This window comes from Heptranchias perlo, chromosome 15, assembly GCF_035084215.1.
Source record: "Heptranchias perlo isolate sHepPer1 chromosome 15, sHepPer1.hap1, whole genome shotgun sequence".
Classification (NCBI taxonomy): domain Eukaryota; kingdom Metazoa; phylum Chordata; class Chondrichthyes; order Hexanchiformes; family Hexanchidae; genus Heptranchias; species Heptranchias perlo.
This window is the reverse complement of record NC_090339.1, coordinates 34,376,335-34,394,605: the sequence shown is the minus strand read 5'-3', so window position 1 is coordinate 34,394,605 and position 18,271 is coordinate 34,376,335. Positions and strand designations below refer to the sequence as shown.

The following is an 18,271-nucleotide window of genomic DNA, read 5'->3' as shown; positions in this document are numbered from 1 at the left end:
GATTCTCAGCAGTCAGATCAGGGAGCTGAGCAACCTCCTGCTACTTCTGCTGAAGCCATAGGGGATGCACAATGTAGAAGCTGCAGGAAGTGTAAGAGAAAGCTATTGTAATTCACCAAAGGTATGCACATGGGTGACAAAATGTTATGTTCGGTTTCCTTTTTTTTATAACGGAGCATTAAATGTAATGATTTGCACCGCTTCCCCATCTTGTCCATTATTGCATTCCGAGTGCCATCTCGCCCTTTCTGTTGTTTCATGATGAATATCAATACATGATGGGACCCATTGGGGGATGTGCAATGGGTGTAAGCTTGGTTAAAAGACTTTTTTACAAAGAGTTGGGGGGGGTGGGGGAAGGCGGTGGTAGGAGCGAGCCGGGGGATGTCATTCTTTATTTTTTTCCAGTATCAGTCATAACTGAACATTGGAGCTACTAGGGCATCCCGGGCAGCAATATATGTTGCTGGTCTGTCGATGGGTGCCTTATCTTCATATTACTCCTCCTCATCCTTCTCTTTAACGTTCTATTCATCAGAAGATGATTGATGAGCGCCTTGATCGTCTTCCACCTCTAATCCTAAACAATTTTACAACACCAAGTTATAGTCCAACGATTTCATTTGAAATCTACAAGCTTTCGGAGGCTTCCTCCTTCCTCAGGTAAATGTCAGGAACTCCTCGAAGCCTACGCATTTATAAATCACAGAACAATACATGGTGATTACAGACAGCCTTTGCAACTGCCCGTTGCCAAGGCAATCACCGTGTTCAGACAGAGAGGTGTTACCTACAGAACCCCCGAATATACATTCAACAAAAAAAACAAACAGGAAAAAAAAACGGAGAGAGAGAGAGGCAGAAACATCCGGAAGGCAGAGAAAGCCAGCAAATGACCCGTTATATTAAAAACAGATAGCTTTTGTTCGCTGGTGGGCTTACGTGTAGCATGACATGAACCCAAGATCCCGGTTGAGGCCGTCCTCATGGGTGCGGAACTTGGCTATCAATTTCTGCTCGACGATTTTGCAGCAAATTACCCAGCTTTCAGGAGAACAGCATCCACGACACCACACAACCCTGCCACAGTAACCTCTGCAAGACATGCCAGATCATCGACACAGATACCACCATCACACGAGAGGACACCACCCACCAGGTGCATGGTTCATACTCCTGTGACTCGGCCAACGTTGTCTACCTCATACATTGCAGGAAAGGATGCCCCAAAGCATGGTACATTGGCGAGACCATGCAGACGCTGCGACAACGGATGAACGGACACCGTGCAACAATCGCCAGACAGGAGGGTTCCCTCCCAGTCAGGGAACACTTCAGCAGTCAGGGACATTCAGCCACCGACCTTCGGGTAAGCGTACTCCAAGGCGGCCTTCGAGACACACGACAACGCAAAATCGTCGAGCAGAAATTGATAGCCAAGTTCCGCACCCATGAGGACGGCCTCAACCTGGATCTTGGGTTCATGTCACGCTACACGTAAGCCCACCAGCGAACAAAAGCTATCTGTTTTTAATATAACGGGTCATTTGCTGGCTTTCTCTGCCTTCCGGATGTTTCTGCCTCTTTTTTTTGCTGCTTATTTTTTTTGTTGAATGTATATTCGGGGGTTCTGTAGGTAACACCTCTCTGTCTGAACACGGTGATTGCCTTGGCAACGGGCAGTTGCAAAGGCTGTCTGTAATCACCATGTATTGTTCTGTGATTTATAAATGCGTAGGCTTCGAGGAGTTCCTGACATTTACCTGAGGAAGGAGGAAGTCTCTGAAAGCTTGTCGATTTCAAATAAAATCGTTGGACTATAACTTGGTGTTGTAAAATTGTTTACAATTGTCAACCCCAGTCCATCACCGGCATCTCCACATCACCTCTAATCCTGTCTGTTACACAATGTTGTGCGGGACGCAGCACACCACTATGATTCTGGATACCCTCGGTGGTGAGTACAGAAGGGCACCTCTAGACCTATCTAGGCACCTGAAGCGCATCTTCAACATGCCAGTGGCTTGCTCGATGATACACCCGGTGGTCATGTGGCTCTCATTGTAGCGCACTTGCGCCTCGTTGGTGGGGTTCCTCACAGGTGTCATGAGCCAAGTTTGAAAGGGGTATCCCTTGTCTCCTACGAGCCAGCCCTTCAGTCTGTTTCCTGGTAGGAAGAGGTTTGGAATGTTGGACTGCTGCAGTATAAAAGCATCATGACAGCTCCCAGGGAATCTGGAGCACACCTGCCTGAACCTCTTGTGGTTGCACACCAGCTGTGCATTGATGGAGTGAAATCCCTTGCGGTTGATAAAAACTCCTGGTTCATGTGGTGGTCCTCGGATTGCCACGTGTGTGCAATCGATGGCACCCTGTACCTGTGGGAAGCCAGCCAGATATGCGAATCTGACTGCCTGTTCGTTCTGGCTATTGTTGTCGCAGGGGAAGTTGACACCAGTGGATGCCCAGGCAAACAACCCATTCGTTACCTTATGCATATTTGTGCAGCAGACTGAGAGACCCTCGAGATGTCTCTGGTGGCGCACTGGAAGGAGCCAGAGGCAAAGAAATTGAGGATTGTGGTGGCTATGACAGCAACGGGCAATGCGTGGCCATCCGGTCCAGCAGGGAGCAGATCTTCTTGAAGGAAGTTGTAGATGCCTGCGATCACCTGTTGGGTCAATATGAGCCTGCGGAAGCACTTCTGATAGGTCTGTAGACCCTCTCATTTGGATAGTGCCTCCTGCGATCTCAACCCCTCTGTTGTTCTCCTCCCACACTGCTGCTCTCCACTCCTCTGTTGTGCACCATTCTCTCTTGTGCACCTGCAGTTCCCACCATAGCATGATGTTGCTGCCGTGGATGATGATTGTCTTCCTCGTTTGATGTCCTATTGAAAACATCCATGGTGCCCCCCCACCCCCCCCATCCTGATGTCGTCCGTTTGAAAGCCTCCAAACTTCTGAAACGTATCTATGATCACAAGAACTATCTGCAAAACGTTTGCCAGAGGGAACTGAGAAAGCAGCTGTAAGCATTGAGCTTTTATTCACATCTGGCAATCAGAACTTTAGTCACCCCCATGAAGTGGTGCTCAATCTCGTCTCTGTTTCACTGGCTAGTTTGCCGAGCCCTGAGAAATCCATGCTGGAGGCATTAAATTCAAATCCCTGTTGAAATCTCTTCAAATGCGCCTCATTAGCATGTGTTAATGATCGACCTGCCTCCAGCAAGCAGGTTATTAGCATGCAGCCAAACTCACCTCCATTAAAACGGAAGTGGGCGCGTTGGAGGCGAGTTGGCATTGGGTTTGAGAATTTTACAATTTTAACCTTTCCACCCGCCCCCAACTCGCCCGTACTTGGGTGTTAATGTTCCCCCCATGTCTTTAGATGATGTCACCAAGGGCTGCATGTAGATGAGGAAGGGTCAAGGATAGATCCTTGGGGATCTTTGGAACCAACGGTGCAGGGGTGAGAAGAAAATCCATTGCTGAATATTTAAGAGTGAAACCAAGCGAGGGCAGTCCCATTGAGCTGGACAACAGAGGAGAGGCATTGGAGAAGGATGGTGTGGCGGACTATGCAAAAGACTGCAGAGAGGAAAATGAGGGAAAGTCTCGGTCACAGTCACAGAGGTTGTGATTTTGATTAGGAGAAAAGAAACTAGGGGTTATCTTTGCTCCAGGTTCATCCTACAGAGCAGTGAGCAGTTTTGGCAGAGGAGAGCAAGACCCAATAATGTTTGATGTGGGCCATCCAGCTAAACCAGTTGAGTGACAGTAAAGATTCTGCTCAGACAAGGATATCAAAGGTGGAGGTGACGAGTGGTTGACAGATCGAGAGCTGTAGATATATTGTGGAGAATGGAAGGATAAATGCTAGGCAAATGGCAGCTTGAAAGTGCAATTGTAAGTGACTTTGAGCAGAGTTTTTTCATAGCGGACGTAAAAGGAAGTGGGCTTGGAAGGGTTTAGGATGACGCGGCTGGTGAGAGATACAAGGAAGCAGCCGGAGGTGGCCTTGTCTGTGTTGGAAACCATGTGAGTCGAGAGGCCTCGTGAGATGCAAGGTAGAAGGGGTGGCTGTGAATATGGGCAAAAGAGTTTTTTTTATGTGTGGGTGTGTATGTGGGTGTGTATATATGTGTATATGTGTGGGTGTGTATATGTGTGGGGTGTATATATGTGTATATGTGTGGGTGTGTATATGTGTGGGTGTGTATATGTGTGGGTGTGTATATGTGTGTATATGTGTGGGTGTGTATATGTGTGGGTGTGTGTGTATATGTGGGTGTATATATGTGTATATGTGGGTGTATATATGTGTGTGGGGGTGTATATGTGTGTGGGTGTGTATATGTGTGGGTGTGTATATGTGTGTATATGTGTGGGTGTGTATATGTGTGGGTGTGTATATGTGTGGGTGTGTGTGTATGTGTGGGTGTATATATATGTGTATATGTGGGTGTATATATGTGTATATGTGTGGGTGTATATATGTGTGTGGGGGTGTATATGTGTGTGGGGGTGTATATGTGTGTGGGGGTGTATATGTGTGTGTGTGTATGTATGTATGTGTGTGTGTACATATGTATGTGTGTGTGTGTGTATGTAGAAGAGAGAGGTTTAGGGAGGACTGGAAGACAGTGAAATCAGCGAGGAGATGGCAAGATGAGTTGAGATGGAGATTAAAATCACTGAGGTTGAGGAATCGCTCAGTGCAGAGGCTGAAAGGGGAAGGGAGGGAGGATATCTCTGTTCGTCACTTATTTAATCTGTTCACCTGTCACTCATTCAATCTATTATCCCGTTGCTCATTCAGTTAGCCTGGGAGACATTTGATCGTTTGGCGTTTCACTCAGTTGTGTTGGTCATCTGGCCGTTTGTCGTTTGCTTCATCTGTCAGTTAATGGGTTGGTCGGTCTGCCATTTGTCATTCTTTTGATGTTTCATTGTCAGTCACTCCATTTGTCTATAACACCGTTGTCTGTCATTCGTTCTGTCTGTTATTTGGTTGGTGTTTTGCTCCATCTTTTGATTTGTCAGTCAGTCTGCAAGTTGGTCTGTCATTTGGTCGGTTGCTCATTTAGACATTCTGTTATTCAGTTGGCATTTCACTCAGTCTGTTATTCATTTTGTCAAATAGTCTGTCATTCGCTTGATCAGTCATTTGGCCTTTCAGTCAGCCATTCAGTTGTTTAGTGTGTCATTCAGCTTGTCTGCCTTTTGGTTGAGCAGTCATTCAGTTGGGCAGTTATTTGGTTGGGCAGTCAATCGGTCCATCTAACTGTCATTCGGTTGATCAGTTGGTTCATGGGTAGGTTTATTTGAAATTTAGTTGGTCAACCATTTGTTCAGTCTGTCCGTCATTTAGTTTTACTGCCAATTGGTTGCACTGTCATTTGAACTATTTGTCTATCATTTGGTCAGTAGGTCTTTCATTAGGCATTTCAGTCTGTCAGCCACTCTGTCGGTCTGTTTTATTAATTAGTCTGTCTTATTAATTAGTCTGTCATTTGACCTGTCAGTTATTTGGTGTGTCATTTGTTCTGTTAATTAGTCAGCTTAGTAATATTGAAATAAACTGCACCATTTTGAATGTAGTGTGGAGATTTATTTTCAGAAGACATATATTAGTGCATCAAATGGTCAGTTGGCAGCCATTTTTAGTGGTAGAGACAGTGTTGATGATTAGGCAGAGCATGTTATTTCAGGGCCACTAGATTGTGCTCAAGACCATAGGATTCTCATGCAAGTGCACGTTTGGAGAGTTAAGTAAAAGTCCTGTCAATCAATGATTAACATCCTGGATGCACATCACTCTGAACCATTTCCTTTTACTTTTTCTCTGCTTTAGGCTGCCTCTCCTGGTCCTTTTGCTGTATATTGCTAATGAAGCAGCAACTGTCAGTAAAAGTGTTGTGGAAAAAGTTATCTAAAAAAGGAGTCTTGACAGTTAAAGTGCAACAAGAAAATAATGCACCAAAGATAATGCAGGTACAGTTATTAAAAGCAGATAATAAACAGAACTTTGTACCCAATACTATACTGTTAATCACGCTTGAAGAATCTTGGCTCCTAAAGACCAGAGAAGGTAAACCAAGCAGGACCCATTTTATAGAGGCAAGCAGTGCTGAGAAAGAGATTGAGTAAAAAAGATTGCTGATTTTGATGTATGACCAATTTATGTAGAATTGCTTAAATTAAGAGTTGTAATGAGACTCCCACACACTCTGTGCCTTCAAAAATTTGTTGTTTGCAGCTCGCTGAATCTGGCACTCCGTGAATTGGGTGTTTGGGCTCACTCGTCCCATGCGCTCCCTAAGTGTGAAGCGGTGCTTTGTGAGCGCACTATTGTTGAATCAGCCCTTAAATTTCACGTACAAATGACTGAAATGCAGGTGGATAAACAAGTCAACAGAAACCATTAAAATATAAAATAAATGTTTCAAGATTGAGCTGCTGCCCTAATTTATTTAATTACTGTAAGCCTAGAGATTTCTATTTGCAATACTAACCTGTTTTTATGAGATTCTTCTGCTATCTTATGGGCAGTGTTAATATTTTAACTAGGCTAACACCTCCATTAAGATAACAGACAGGAGTATAATACAAGCACATTAAGTGTATGCTAATATCACAAATAATAATTTCTATACTTAGGCTATATTTAAAATTCATTCTTGGGATGTAATGTGGTAATTGGCCGGGTTGGATTTGTCTTGCCTTTTGTGGACAGGACATACCTGGGCAATTTTCCACATTGTTGGATAGATGTCAGTGCTGTAGCTGTAGTGGAGCAGCTTGGCTAGGGGTGTGGCTAGTTCTGGACCACAGGTCTTCAGCACTACAGTAGGATATTGTCGGGGCCTGTAGCCTTTGCTGTGTCCAGCACACTCGGCCGTTTCTTGATGTCATGTGGAGTGAATCGAATTGGCTAAAGACTGGCATCTATGATGGTGGGGACCTGAGGAGGAGGCCAAGAAGGATCACGCAAATGCTCAGCTCTGTTATCGTTAAGGATGGGGTTGTAAATGGAGCCTCCTTCTCCCGTTAATTGTTTAAATGTCTACCACCATTCACGATTGGATGTGACAGGACTGCAGAGCTTTGATCTGATCCATTGGTTGTGGGATCGTGTAGCTCTGTCTATAGCATGCTGTTTAGCTTACATATAGTCCTGTGTTGTAGCTTCACAAAGTTGGCACCTAATTTTCAGGTATGCCTGATGGTCCTCCTAGCATGCTCTTCTCACTCCTCATTGAACCAAGGTTGGTCATCAATATAATGAATTAAAATTTCATAATTTCATAAATATCTGACCCAGACATTTATAATTTTAAAAAATCATTTGTATCACTAATATTCTACCATCAGAAAGTGTTGAGCACCACAGCGGACATGGTTGACATTCTGCCTCCTTTATGGTGTATGGCCAATTAGGTGTAAGTGGAGGGAACAGAGTCATTTTTAAAAATAGTTTATTGCAGCAAAAATGTTAGCGTTATAAAATGAAACGCATTGTTTGCTTTATATGAGTGTAATTGCATGTTGCAGTGTTGTTAAATTAATCTTTTAAAAGATTACTATTTTCATGAAAAACGTGTTTGTCATTTTTGGGTTTTTCTGTATGGGCTGAAGAGCCATGTGCTATTTTGTTCGGAGTTTGTGCATGATGATATGTTTCATCAGGATTTATATCACTGTGTTGTCTGTTTGTAAACAAGAAAGAACTTGCATTTATAGAGCGTCTTTCACGTCCTCACAATGTCACAGCCAATTAAGTATTTTTGATATGTAGTCACAGTTGTAATGCAGGTAAACACAGCAGCCAATTTGTGCACAGCAAATTCCCACAAATAGCAATGAGATAAATGATCAGTGACAAATCTTGCCTGGAATTTCCATAGAGGTTCTGCTCATCTCCAGCTAAAATTATGGCAGGAGATCGGGAGAACCCCGTGGAAACATAGAGCTTCTGTTTTTAGTGGTGGGATAGGCCAGGATGTTGGCCAGGACAAGCAGAATAAGGTTTGCTCGCTACCTTTTTGTGAAAGTGGTGTTTCTTTAAAATCTGTCTCTTTTGAGGTCATGTACACTGTTATATTGTGTATTATTTAACCAGTTGCACTGGTAGTATTAAAAAGTACCAAAAATGTAAAAATTAACAGAATAACCAAATAAAACATTACAACAATTAGGTGCTCCTTTGACAGGGAGCAAGAGAAAGAAAGAAAGATTTGCATTTATATAGTATCTTGTCAAGTCTATCAGAAGTGTTCCATAGTTCTTCACGTATAATTCATTACTTTGTAGTGTTGTAATATTGATGAATATAGCAGCTATTTAGTGCACAGATAACAAAACAATTATTTGTATTTATACAGCACCTTTAATGTAGTAAAATGTCCCAAGGCACTTAAGAATACTAGCTGCTTTTTACACAAACATCAGGATTTGGGGCCCATTTGTGTGTCTGCGCTTACGGCCCAAAATCAGTGGACAGCACAAACCTCTTGCCCCTCACCTTCCCCCTTCACCCCACTCCTGCTGAGTCTGGTGGCTATTACACCCGACGGGGCCCACCCCTCCTTGTGCCAATAATAATCATTTGCTTGAATAATTCAGCACAAAATCAATGCATCTTTTCCTGCATGACTTTGGTTTCCACGAATAACAGAGCATGACGTAATACAACAAACTCCAAAGTGAACAGAAGCCAACTTACTCTTTCTTGATAATGTGCTTCCCCTGTGTAGCCTTTCTTCTATTCTAGTGCTTCTTCTAGGTGCAACCTGAGGGCCAGTATCACGAGGTGATTGGCTGCTCCTGTATTACAAAAGGCTCATGGAACTTAGGTGGCCCTCCTCTCATGGCAGCTTGCTGATGGTGTGCAGTGACGCCAACTTGGTGGAACAATGCAACCTTGACCTTTGGAATGCAGGAACAGACTACGTCCTGGCTGATATTGCTTACGTCTCTAGTCATAGCCTGGAAGGGACCAGTGGCATAAAAATTGATAGTTGTTGTAACTTTAGCTGCCACTGGCAGAGACATGCATGCATTGAATCTGGGCTGCAGATTTTGGTCCCGAAAGTGGCACTGGTCATCCAGGGCTTCTTCACTGAAGTGCAGTCTCATGGTGCACAACCCCTCATGTACTCATATTAGTGCTAGGGTCTGTGAATGGCCTTGTGTGAATGGCTTTGTATGAAGCTGCCTGACCACCATTGCTTCCTGTAGGCTTCTTATTCTGCCTTAAGGATGACAAATAGAGGGATCCCTATAGGAGAGTGTTGATAGTTGCTGACCTCATATGGCTGATTGAGAATCCATATGTGGCTAATTGCATTTCTAATAGTAAATAAAAAATTAGTAATAGACAATGTCACTGGGCATCTCAATACTCATATTTACATGTGTATTTTAATCTTTATGTGCGTTTGTTGGTAAAATGGTAAGATGAAATGCAGAGTGTTTGAGTGTTTATTGATTGTTGTGAGTGCTTTACTTCCTTGGTTACTGAATGGAAGAAGATGTTTAAATAAATATACACCTATGAAGTACATTGATCTATATTGTATGTATATGTCCTGCATTTTCTACCATAATTAGTGCATACCTTTTCTTAAAACATCCGTAAGAGGACACTGGGTTGCTCCAGTGTCCACCCCCCCCCCCCCCCAAAAAAATCTAACAAAAGCGTCCCCTTTTTAGAAGGGCAAAACTAATAAACACCAAATCATGAAAAAGACAAAGGGAACTTAAAAAATTAAATAATAATATTGTTGTTAGTATCTACTACGCACTTCAGTCCCTGCGGTGCCCACCGGTCACAGAAGGCCTCAAGCCAACGGACACCGCGTGTCGCTTCTCCAGGGCCACCCGGGCGTGGACAAGGCCGTGGAAGAGAGGCAGACAGCCAGAGCGACCACCCTCACGGGCCGCATCCAACCTGAACCTGTGGATGGCCACTTTGGCCAGGCCCAGGAGCAGACCCACGAGGAGGTCCTCCGACTTGCTCGCCCACCTCCACACCAGGTGGCCAAAGATCAGGAGCATGGAACTGAAGTGGAGCCATAAGTTGAGGAGCAGCCCCTTCGAATAATGGAACAGGGGCTGCAACCTCTCCCACTCCATGTACGCATGGAACATAGACTCATCCAGGCCGCAAAAATTACAGACTATCTGGGAGTCTGTGAAGTGACTCAAAAACCGGTATTGCTCCGTGCAACACTTTCCACCCAAGATCCTCAACAGCGCAGGGGAGGACTCCTGCAAAGAGAGCCCTCCACTGGGGGCCCTCCGCCAGACGGCAAGATGGCGACAGAAGACAAGGGTGAGGAATTGGAGAGTGTGCAGGAGCAGCCCTTACAGGAAATCCCTCTGCGCAGATTGAAATGGCATAGAGGGAATTTCCAAGAGACGGCTCAAGTTGTGAGGTGCAGGCATAATTAGTGCATGTGGCTAAAACATGTCGCCGTAGTCAGCGATTTCTATTGGACAACACTGCCATAGGGAAACCCATCATGTTGGCTTTGTAACGGGGAGAAAAAACAAAATTGTGATCTCCAGGGATTCCAAGACTAAGGCAGGGTGAAGGCGAACTCAGCAGCAACTCAAAGAGGAAAAAAAATTAAACTCGCTTCCACCAGGAAAAGTTGATCCTTGCATCTAAATGCAGCTTTAAACAAGTGTACTTTACCTTCAGTGTAAGTGGAGTAGAAATTCTGGGAATTCTGAATTCTGATGTATGATGACATTCCATCATTACTGTGCCATTTCACTTCATCCACTGGAAAGGGACGGGTTAAAGCAAAAACTTTTATGAGCGCCTACACAGGGTGGAGAAAACAATAAGAACAATAACAACTTGCATTGATATGGTACCTTTTAAAGTAAAAAAAAATCCCATGGTATAAGGAAGAAATTGAGCCCCAGCCAAGGAAGGATAGATTAGGGGTGACCAAAAGCTGGGCCAGGGAGGTGGATTTTAAGGAGGTTTTTAGAGGAGGAGAAGGATGTGGAGAGATGGAGAAATGTAGTGAGGGAATTCTAGTGCGTAGAGCCTAGGTGAGTCAGAGTAGCCTCTAATGATGGGACGAAGGATGGGGGAATACTCTGTATATATTCTGACATTCAAGGAAATTTGAGGCCCACTATGTACAAGGTTCACTATTATTCACACTTGCCTAGGCAAAGCAATACAAAACGTGCTTTTACCTGGAGATAGTGCTCCATACCAATTAGTAAAGTAGCCTATTTGGCAGGTTGTCCTGCTGGTGCATTTACCTGCCTCATTGGCATAAGAAATAGGAGCAGGAGTAGGCCATACGGCCCCTCGAGCCTGCTCTGCCATTCAATCAGATCATCGCTGATCTTCAAACTCAACTCCACTTTCCCACCCGATCCCCATATCCCTTGATTCCCCTAGAGTCCAAAAATCTATCCATCTCAGCCTTGAATATATTCAATGACTCCGCATCCACAGCCCTCTGGGTTAGAGAATTTCAAAGATTCCCAACTCTCTGCGTGAAGAAATTCCTCCTCATCTCAAACTTGAATGGATGACTCCATATTCTGTGACTATGCTCTCTAGTTCTAAACTCTCCAGCCATGGGAAGCAGCCTTTTAGCATCTACCCTGTCAAGCCCCCTCCAAATCTTATATGTTTCAATGAGATCACCTCTCATTCTTCTGAACTCCAGAGAGTATAGGCCCATTCTACTCAACCACTCTTCATAGGACAACCTCTCATCCCAGGAATTAATCCTAGTGAACCTTTGTTGCACCACCTCTAAGGCAAATATATCCTTCCCTAGATAGGGAGACCAAAACTATACACAGTACTCCAGGTGAGGTCTCATTAAAGCCCTGTACAACTGTAGTATGACTTCTTTACTCTTGTACTCCAACCCCCTTGCAATAAAGGCCAACATGCCATTTGCTTTCCTAATTGCCTGCTGTACGTGCATACAAATTTTTTGTGTTTCTTGTACGAGGACACCCAAGTCTCTCTCAACACCAATATTTAATAGTTTCTGACCATTTGAAAAATATTCTGTTTGTCTATTCTACCTACCAAAGTGAATAACCTCACGTTTCCCTACATTATACTCCATCTGCCACCTTCTTGCCCACTCACTTAATCTGTCTATATCCCTTTGCAGACACTTTGTGTCCTCCTCACTGCTTACTTTCCCACCTAGTTTTGTATCGTCAGCAAACTTGGATACATTACACTCCCTTCATCTAAGTCATTAATATAGATTGTAAATAGCTGAAGCCCAAGCACTGACCCTTGCGGCACCCCACTAGTTACAGCCTGCCAACCTGAGAATGACCCATTTAACCCTACTCTCTGTTTTCTGTCTTTTAATCAATCCTCTATCCATGCTAATATATTACCCCCAACCCCATGAGCCCTGACTTTTTATGTGGCACCTTATCGAATGCCTTTTGAAAATCCAAATATACTACATCCACTGGTTCCCCTTTATCTACCCTACTAGTTACATCCTCCAAAAACTCTAATCAACTTGTCAAACATGATTTCCCTTTCATAAAACCATGTTGACTCTGCCTAAACATTTAAGATTTTCTAAGTGCCCTGTTAGCCCTTCCTTAATAATGGATTCCAGCATTTTCCCGACGACTGATGTCAGGCTAACTGGCATGTAGTTCCCTGTTTTCTCTCTCTCACCCTTCTTGAATAGCGGGCTAACATTTGCTACCTTCCAGTCTAGTCCAGAATGTAGAGAATTTTGGAAGATCATAACCAATGCATCCACTATCTCTGCAGCCACCTCTTTTAGAACCCTAGGATGTAGGCCATCAGGCCCAGGGGATTTGTTGGCATTTAGTCCCGTTAGTTTGTCCAGTACTTTTTCTCTAGTGATATTAATTACTTTAAGTTCCTCAATCTCATTTACCCCTTGGATCCCCACTACTTTTGGTATGCTTTTTGTGTCTTCTACTGTGAAGACAGATACAAAATATTTATTTAACGCATCTGCCATTTCCTTATTCCCCATTATAATTTCTCTTGTCTCAGCCTCTAAGGGACCAATGTTTACTTTTGCTACTGTCTTCTTTTTTACATAGTTGTAGAAGATTTTACAATCCGTTTTTATATTTCTTGCTAGTTTACTTTAATATTCTATTTTCTCCCTTTTTATCAATTTTTTGGTCGTCCTTTGTTGGTTTCTAAAACTCTCTCAATCCCCAGGCTTATTACTCTTCTTGGCAACATTATGGACCTCTTCCTTCAATCTAATACTCTCCTTAACTTCTTTAGTTAGCCGTGGAGTTTTTATTTCTCAATGGAATGTATACTTGTTGAGAATATTGAAATATTTCTTTAAATGTTTGCCATTGCTTTTCAACTGTCAAACCCTTTAATTTAATTTCCCAATCTACCTTTGACAACTCGCCCCTCATACTTATGTGATTGGCTTTATTTAAGTTTAAGACTCCAGTTTCTGAATTAAGTATATTACTTTCAAACTCAATGTGAAATTCATCATATTATGATCATTCTTCCCCAGAGGTTCTTTTACTGTGAGATTACTAATTTACCTTATCTCATTACATAATACAAGATCTAAAATAGCCTGTTCTCTGGTTGGTTCCATGTGTAATTCCATGAACTCGTCTTCCAAACTACCGTTGCCATTTTGATTTGCCCAGTCTATATGCAGATTGAAGTCCCCCATGATGACTGCATTTCCTTTGTTACAAGCTCCTATTATTTCATGATTAATACTCTGTCCAACGGTATTACTACTATTAGAGGGCTATAAACTACTCCCACCAGTGTTTTCTGCCCCTTATTATTTCTAATTTCCACCCATATTGATTCTACTTCCTGATCTTCTGAGCCGAGATCCTTTCTCACCACTGTCCTTATGTCATGCTTTATTATTAGGGCTACATCCCCCCCTCCCCCACCACTGTTCCATTCTGCCTCTCTTTTCTAAATGTCATGTATCCTGGAATATTTAGTTCCCAACTGTGGTCATTTTGCAACCATGTCTCTGTAATGGCTATTGGGTCAAACCCATTTATCTCTGTGCAATTCATTCATCTATCTTGTTACGAAAGAGCCTTTAATTTTGACTTTTTACCATTTTTCCTGCTTTGACCTTACTTGTTGTTGCACTATTATTGGTAAACTCTCTGTCCCTTCCTGCCACACTCTGCTTATCTTTACCCAAATCACTACACTGTTCTATTGTCTTAACTTATCTCATTAAATTTCTAAATTGCCCCTTTCCTGACCCCTTTCCCCCCCCCCTTTTAATTTAAAGCCCTATCTACAGCCCTAGTTATTTGATTCGCCAAGACACCTGTGAATCCTACAGTTGCAGGGGTCCCTGACTTGAGGGTGGCTTTGATGCTAAGCTGCATAAGTGTTCTGCAGCTCTGACTTAGAAACATAGAAAATAGGATGATTTAAATGATGAAAAGAAGACTTATCTTTTCAACCTTGCTAAGTGGAGCCTGTCCCGTCAGAACAGCACCCTCTTTCCCCAGTACTGGTGCCAGCATTAGTATTATTAGTAATAATTAGTATTATTAAATGCATACTAGTCAACAAGCACACAGTAGTAATGTTGAAACAATAACTGTATTTACAGACAGTCCAAAAGCGAGATTTTTTTTGACCTAGTCTTGTTATGGCTACAGATTTAGCTCTCCATCTACTATAGTGCAATTTACGTCAAAGAACATCATAAGCAATTTCCAAATTAATATAGTTCAGCACCCTCTAGTCCTTTTGTTTCAGTCCTGGACTTACCCACTATCGTACCTTGGGTCTCCAGTACATCGACTGATCCCGTTGACCGACAACATGGTGACAAGTTCGGCTGTCAGAATCTTCCTTGAACGTAAAGGAGTCTGGTAGGGTTGATCAGCATATATGCCAATCTACAAAGCTAGCAAAAACTGACCAACAGTTTCAGAAAAACTTTGCAGAGCCCCCAAAAAGCTGACAATTCAACTTCAGACCTGACATGTGAAAACAAGTAATTACATGGGTTTTGTAATGTAAGCTGTAAGTATACACACACATTCCATCACTTACTTGTATTGGAGGGGAGAAAAAACAAGTGCAGGAAAGTCTAAAGAGAAAATCCAAACGTTGAAGGCACAGAATTGGTGGTGTATTTCTAGGGGGTTCAGGGGATGATCCCTCAGAAAATGGAGAATTTTTATATTAAAATGATGCTTTCTAATTAATTTTATGCACTTTTATGCTTCACAATTAATACATTTTTAATCTTAAAAAAGAAAAAACAAGTGATATTTTGATTTTCAACGGACCAACCAGACCATCACTTACCCTGAAGTTAACCCAACAGTCACCCTTTCGCATCCAACCCCACTGCCAAGTTCACAAAGGTGCTTTACCCGCTCCAACTCCCCACAGAAACTTTTTCTTCTCCAAGGCGCTTCACAGGAGCGTTATCAAAACATAATTTGTCACCAAGCCACATAAGAAAATATTAGGACAGGTGATCAAAAACTTGGTCAAAGAGGTAGGTTTTAAGGAGTGTCTTAAAGAAGGAGAGAGAGGTAGCGAGGCAGTGAGGTTTAGGGAGGGTTTGCACCTGCTTGCATTGGCTTATAGCAGTGTTACCTATACGGTTGGCACAAGACACCTGTGAATCCTACAGTTGCAGGGGTCCCTGACTTGAGGGTGGCTTTGATGCTAAGCTGCATAAGTGTTCTGCAGCTCTGACTTAGAAACATAGAAAATAGGATGATTTAAATGATGAAAAGAAGACTTATCTTTTCAACCTTGCTAAGTTGCTAACTGCATATTGATCAACTGTTCAAGGTCCAGGGAAATGGAGATACAACTTATGCAGTGCACTGATCAGCTTTTTCAGGGCATGGGGAACAGTGGAACATGATTGTTTTATGAAGTAGATGCACTGTTGATATGAGGTGGGTAGATTGTTGGAAGAAAAGACACCAGTTGAAGATCACTGGAGGGAAAAGTCACAGTTGGGAGAGTTCTGAGAATTATGGAATAATAGAGAAAGAATCCTGAGCAATCAGAGAGCAATTGAAACACACAGTGACAAAGAATAATAGAGAAAGAGAGAAAAAGAGGGAAAGTAATTTAAACTCAGACTAAGAAGAGTAACAGAGAAAAAGGAGGAGAATAACTGAGTGGGAAACAGGAAGGAGATGGAGAGAAAAAAGGGAGAGTAACAAAAGAGATTCAATTAGAGGGAGAGTAATTGAAATAGAGGAAGATACACAGAGAAAGAGAATGAATAATAGAGCATAAAGGTAAGAGAGAGAGAGAAGCACAGAGGGGAGAGAATTACAGGGAAACGCAGAGGGAAAGAGGGAACATTGGACAGACGGAGAGTATTAGAGATAGAAAGATGGCAAGAATAACACACAAAGGGACTGACAGAAATGCAGAGAGGAGAAAGAATAGACGGAAATAGACAAAAAAGGAAAATTGGACGGAGAGGAAAACAGCCAAAATAGGAGAAACAGGCACACGGAGAAATACCAAAACAAAAAAAGGGAAAGTAACAGAGGGAAACCTGGAGATCTAACAGGGAAAGAAATATAGAGAAAAGTAACAGACATAGGAAGAAAATAACAAAAGTCAACACAACAACAACAACAACAACAGTGTCCTAGGCCCAACCATCTTCAGCTGCTTCATCAATGACCTTCCCTTCATCATAAGGTCAGAAATGGGAATATTCGCTGATGATTGCACAGTGTTCAGTTCCATTCGCAACCCCTCAAATAATGAAGTAGTCTGAGCCCGCATGCAGCAAGACCTGGACAACATCCAGGCTTGGGCTCATAAGTGGCAAGTAACATTCTCGCCAGATATGAGCCAGACAATGACCATCTCCAACAAGAGAGAGTCTAACCACCTCTCCTTGACATTTAACGGCAGTACCATCGCCAAACCCCCACCATCAACATCCTGGGGGTCACCATTGACCAGAAACTTAACTGGACCAGCCATATAAATACTGTGGCTACGAGAGCAGGTCAGAGGCTGGGTATTCTGCGGCGAGTGACTCACCTCCTGACTCCCCAAAGCCTTTCCACCATCTACAAGGCACAAGTCAGGAGTGTGATGGAATACTCTCCACTTGCCTGGATGAGTGCAGCTCCAACAACACTCAAGAAGCTTGACACCATCCAGGACAAAGCATCCCGCTTGATTGGCACCCCATCCACCACCCTAAACATTCACTCCCTTCACCACCGGCGCACAGTGGCTGCAGTGTGTACCATCCACAGGTTGTACTGCAGCAACTCGCCAAGGCTTATTTGACAGCACCTCCCAAACCCGCGACCTCTACCACCTAGAAGGACAAGAGCAGCAGGCACATGGGAACAACACCACCTGCATGTTCCCCTCCAAGTCACACACCATCCCGACTTGGAAATATATCGCCGTTCCTTCATCGTCGCTGGGTCAAAATCCTGGAACTCCCTTCCTAACAGCACTGTGGGAGAACCGTCACCACACGGACTGCAGCGGTTCAAGAAGGCGGCTCACCACCACCTTCTCAAAGGCAATTAGGGATGGGCAATAAATGCCGGCCTCGCCAGCGATGCCCACATCCCATGAACGAATAAAAAAAATGCTGTTAGTCAAGGCCACTGCTTTGCGGTGCTTGGATAAATCTTTTTTTTTCATTACATGGGATTTTGGGATTTTTGTCTATTTTGGGGGTCACATTCTGAGATTCTATTTGTTTATAATTAGGGCCACTGGTTTGTGATGACTGAATAAATAAAATTCTGTTTTTGTTACATGTAATTTTTACCATTATTTTAGGGATTAAATTGGGTGATTTAGTCCATTTTTCATAGCAAATCATGACCTTGATCACAACTGCCCACGTAATATAGAACACTTCATGTCAGCGCAGAAAAAGAAATTCTCCCTACAGTTTGAATTTCTCATATTTTGTTCAGTGCCTGGATTTGACCAGTTTGAAACAAGCAGAATTTCACATAATTTCTTAAAAGCCTTTGGAGACAGTCTGATCCTTGAGCAGTTCAGACACAATGCACAGATGTGTAGAACTGCCACTTTTTATTGATTTTAATCAAAGATAGCTCCAACATCAATAAAGCAAAACTGTGGGATCTGACTCAATAAAAACATGTTGTATAAGCATTTCAAGATGGTAATTTTAAGTGTTTAAAAAAACTACCCAGGTACTTAACGTGCCTGAGGCATTTGGAAACATACTGTGCGCGTTTGTA

The 18,271-nt window shown here is 42.9% G+C and overlaps 1 long non-coding RNA gene across 1 annotated transcript in view; it reads left to right on the top strand.

Annotated features, from left to right (window-relative positions):
• LOC137332987 (uncharacterized) overlaps window positions 1–18,271 on the top strand; it is a 103,242-nt gene that overhangs the window by 1,413 nt on the left and 83,558 nt on the right. The window contains exon 2 of the long non-coding RNA XR_010965774.1: window positions 5,859–5,998. This is a non-coding gene — a long non-coding RNA (uncharacterized lncRNA). The remainder of the gene's footprint in view (window positions 1–5,858; window positions 5,999–18,271) is intronic.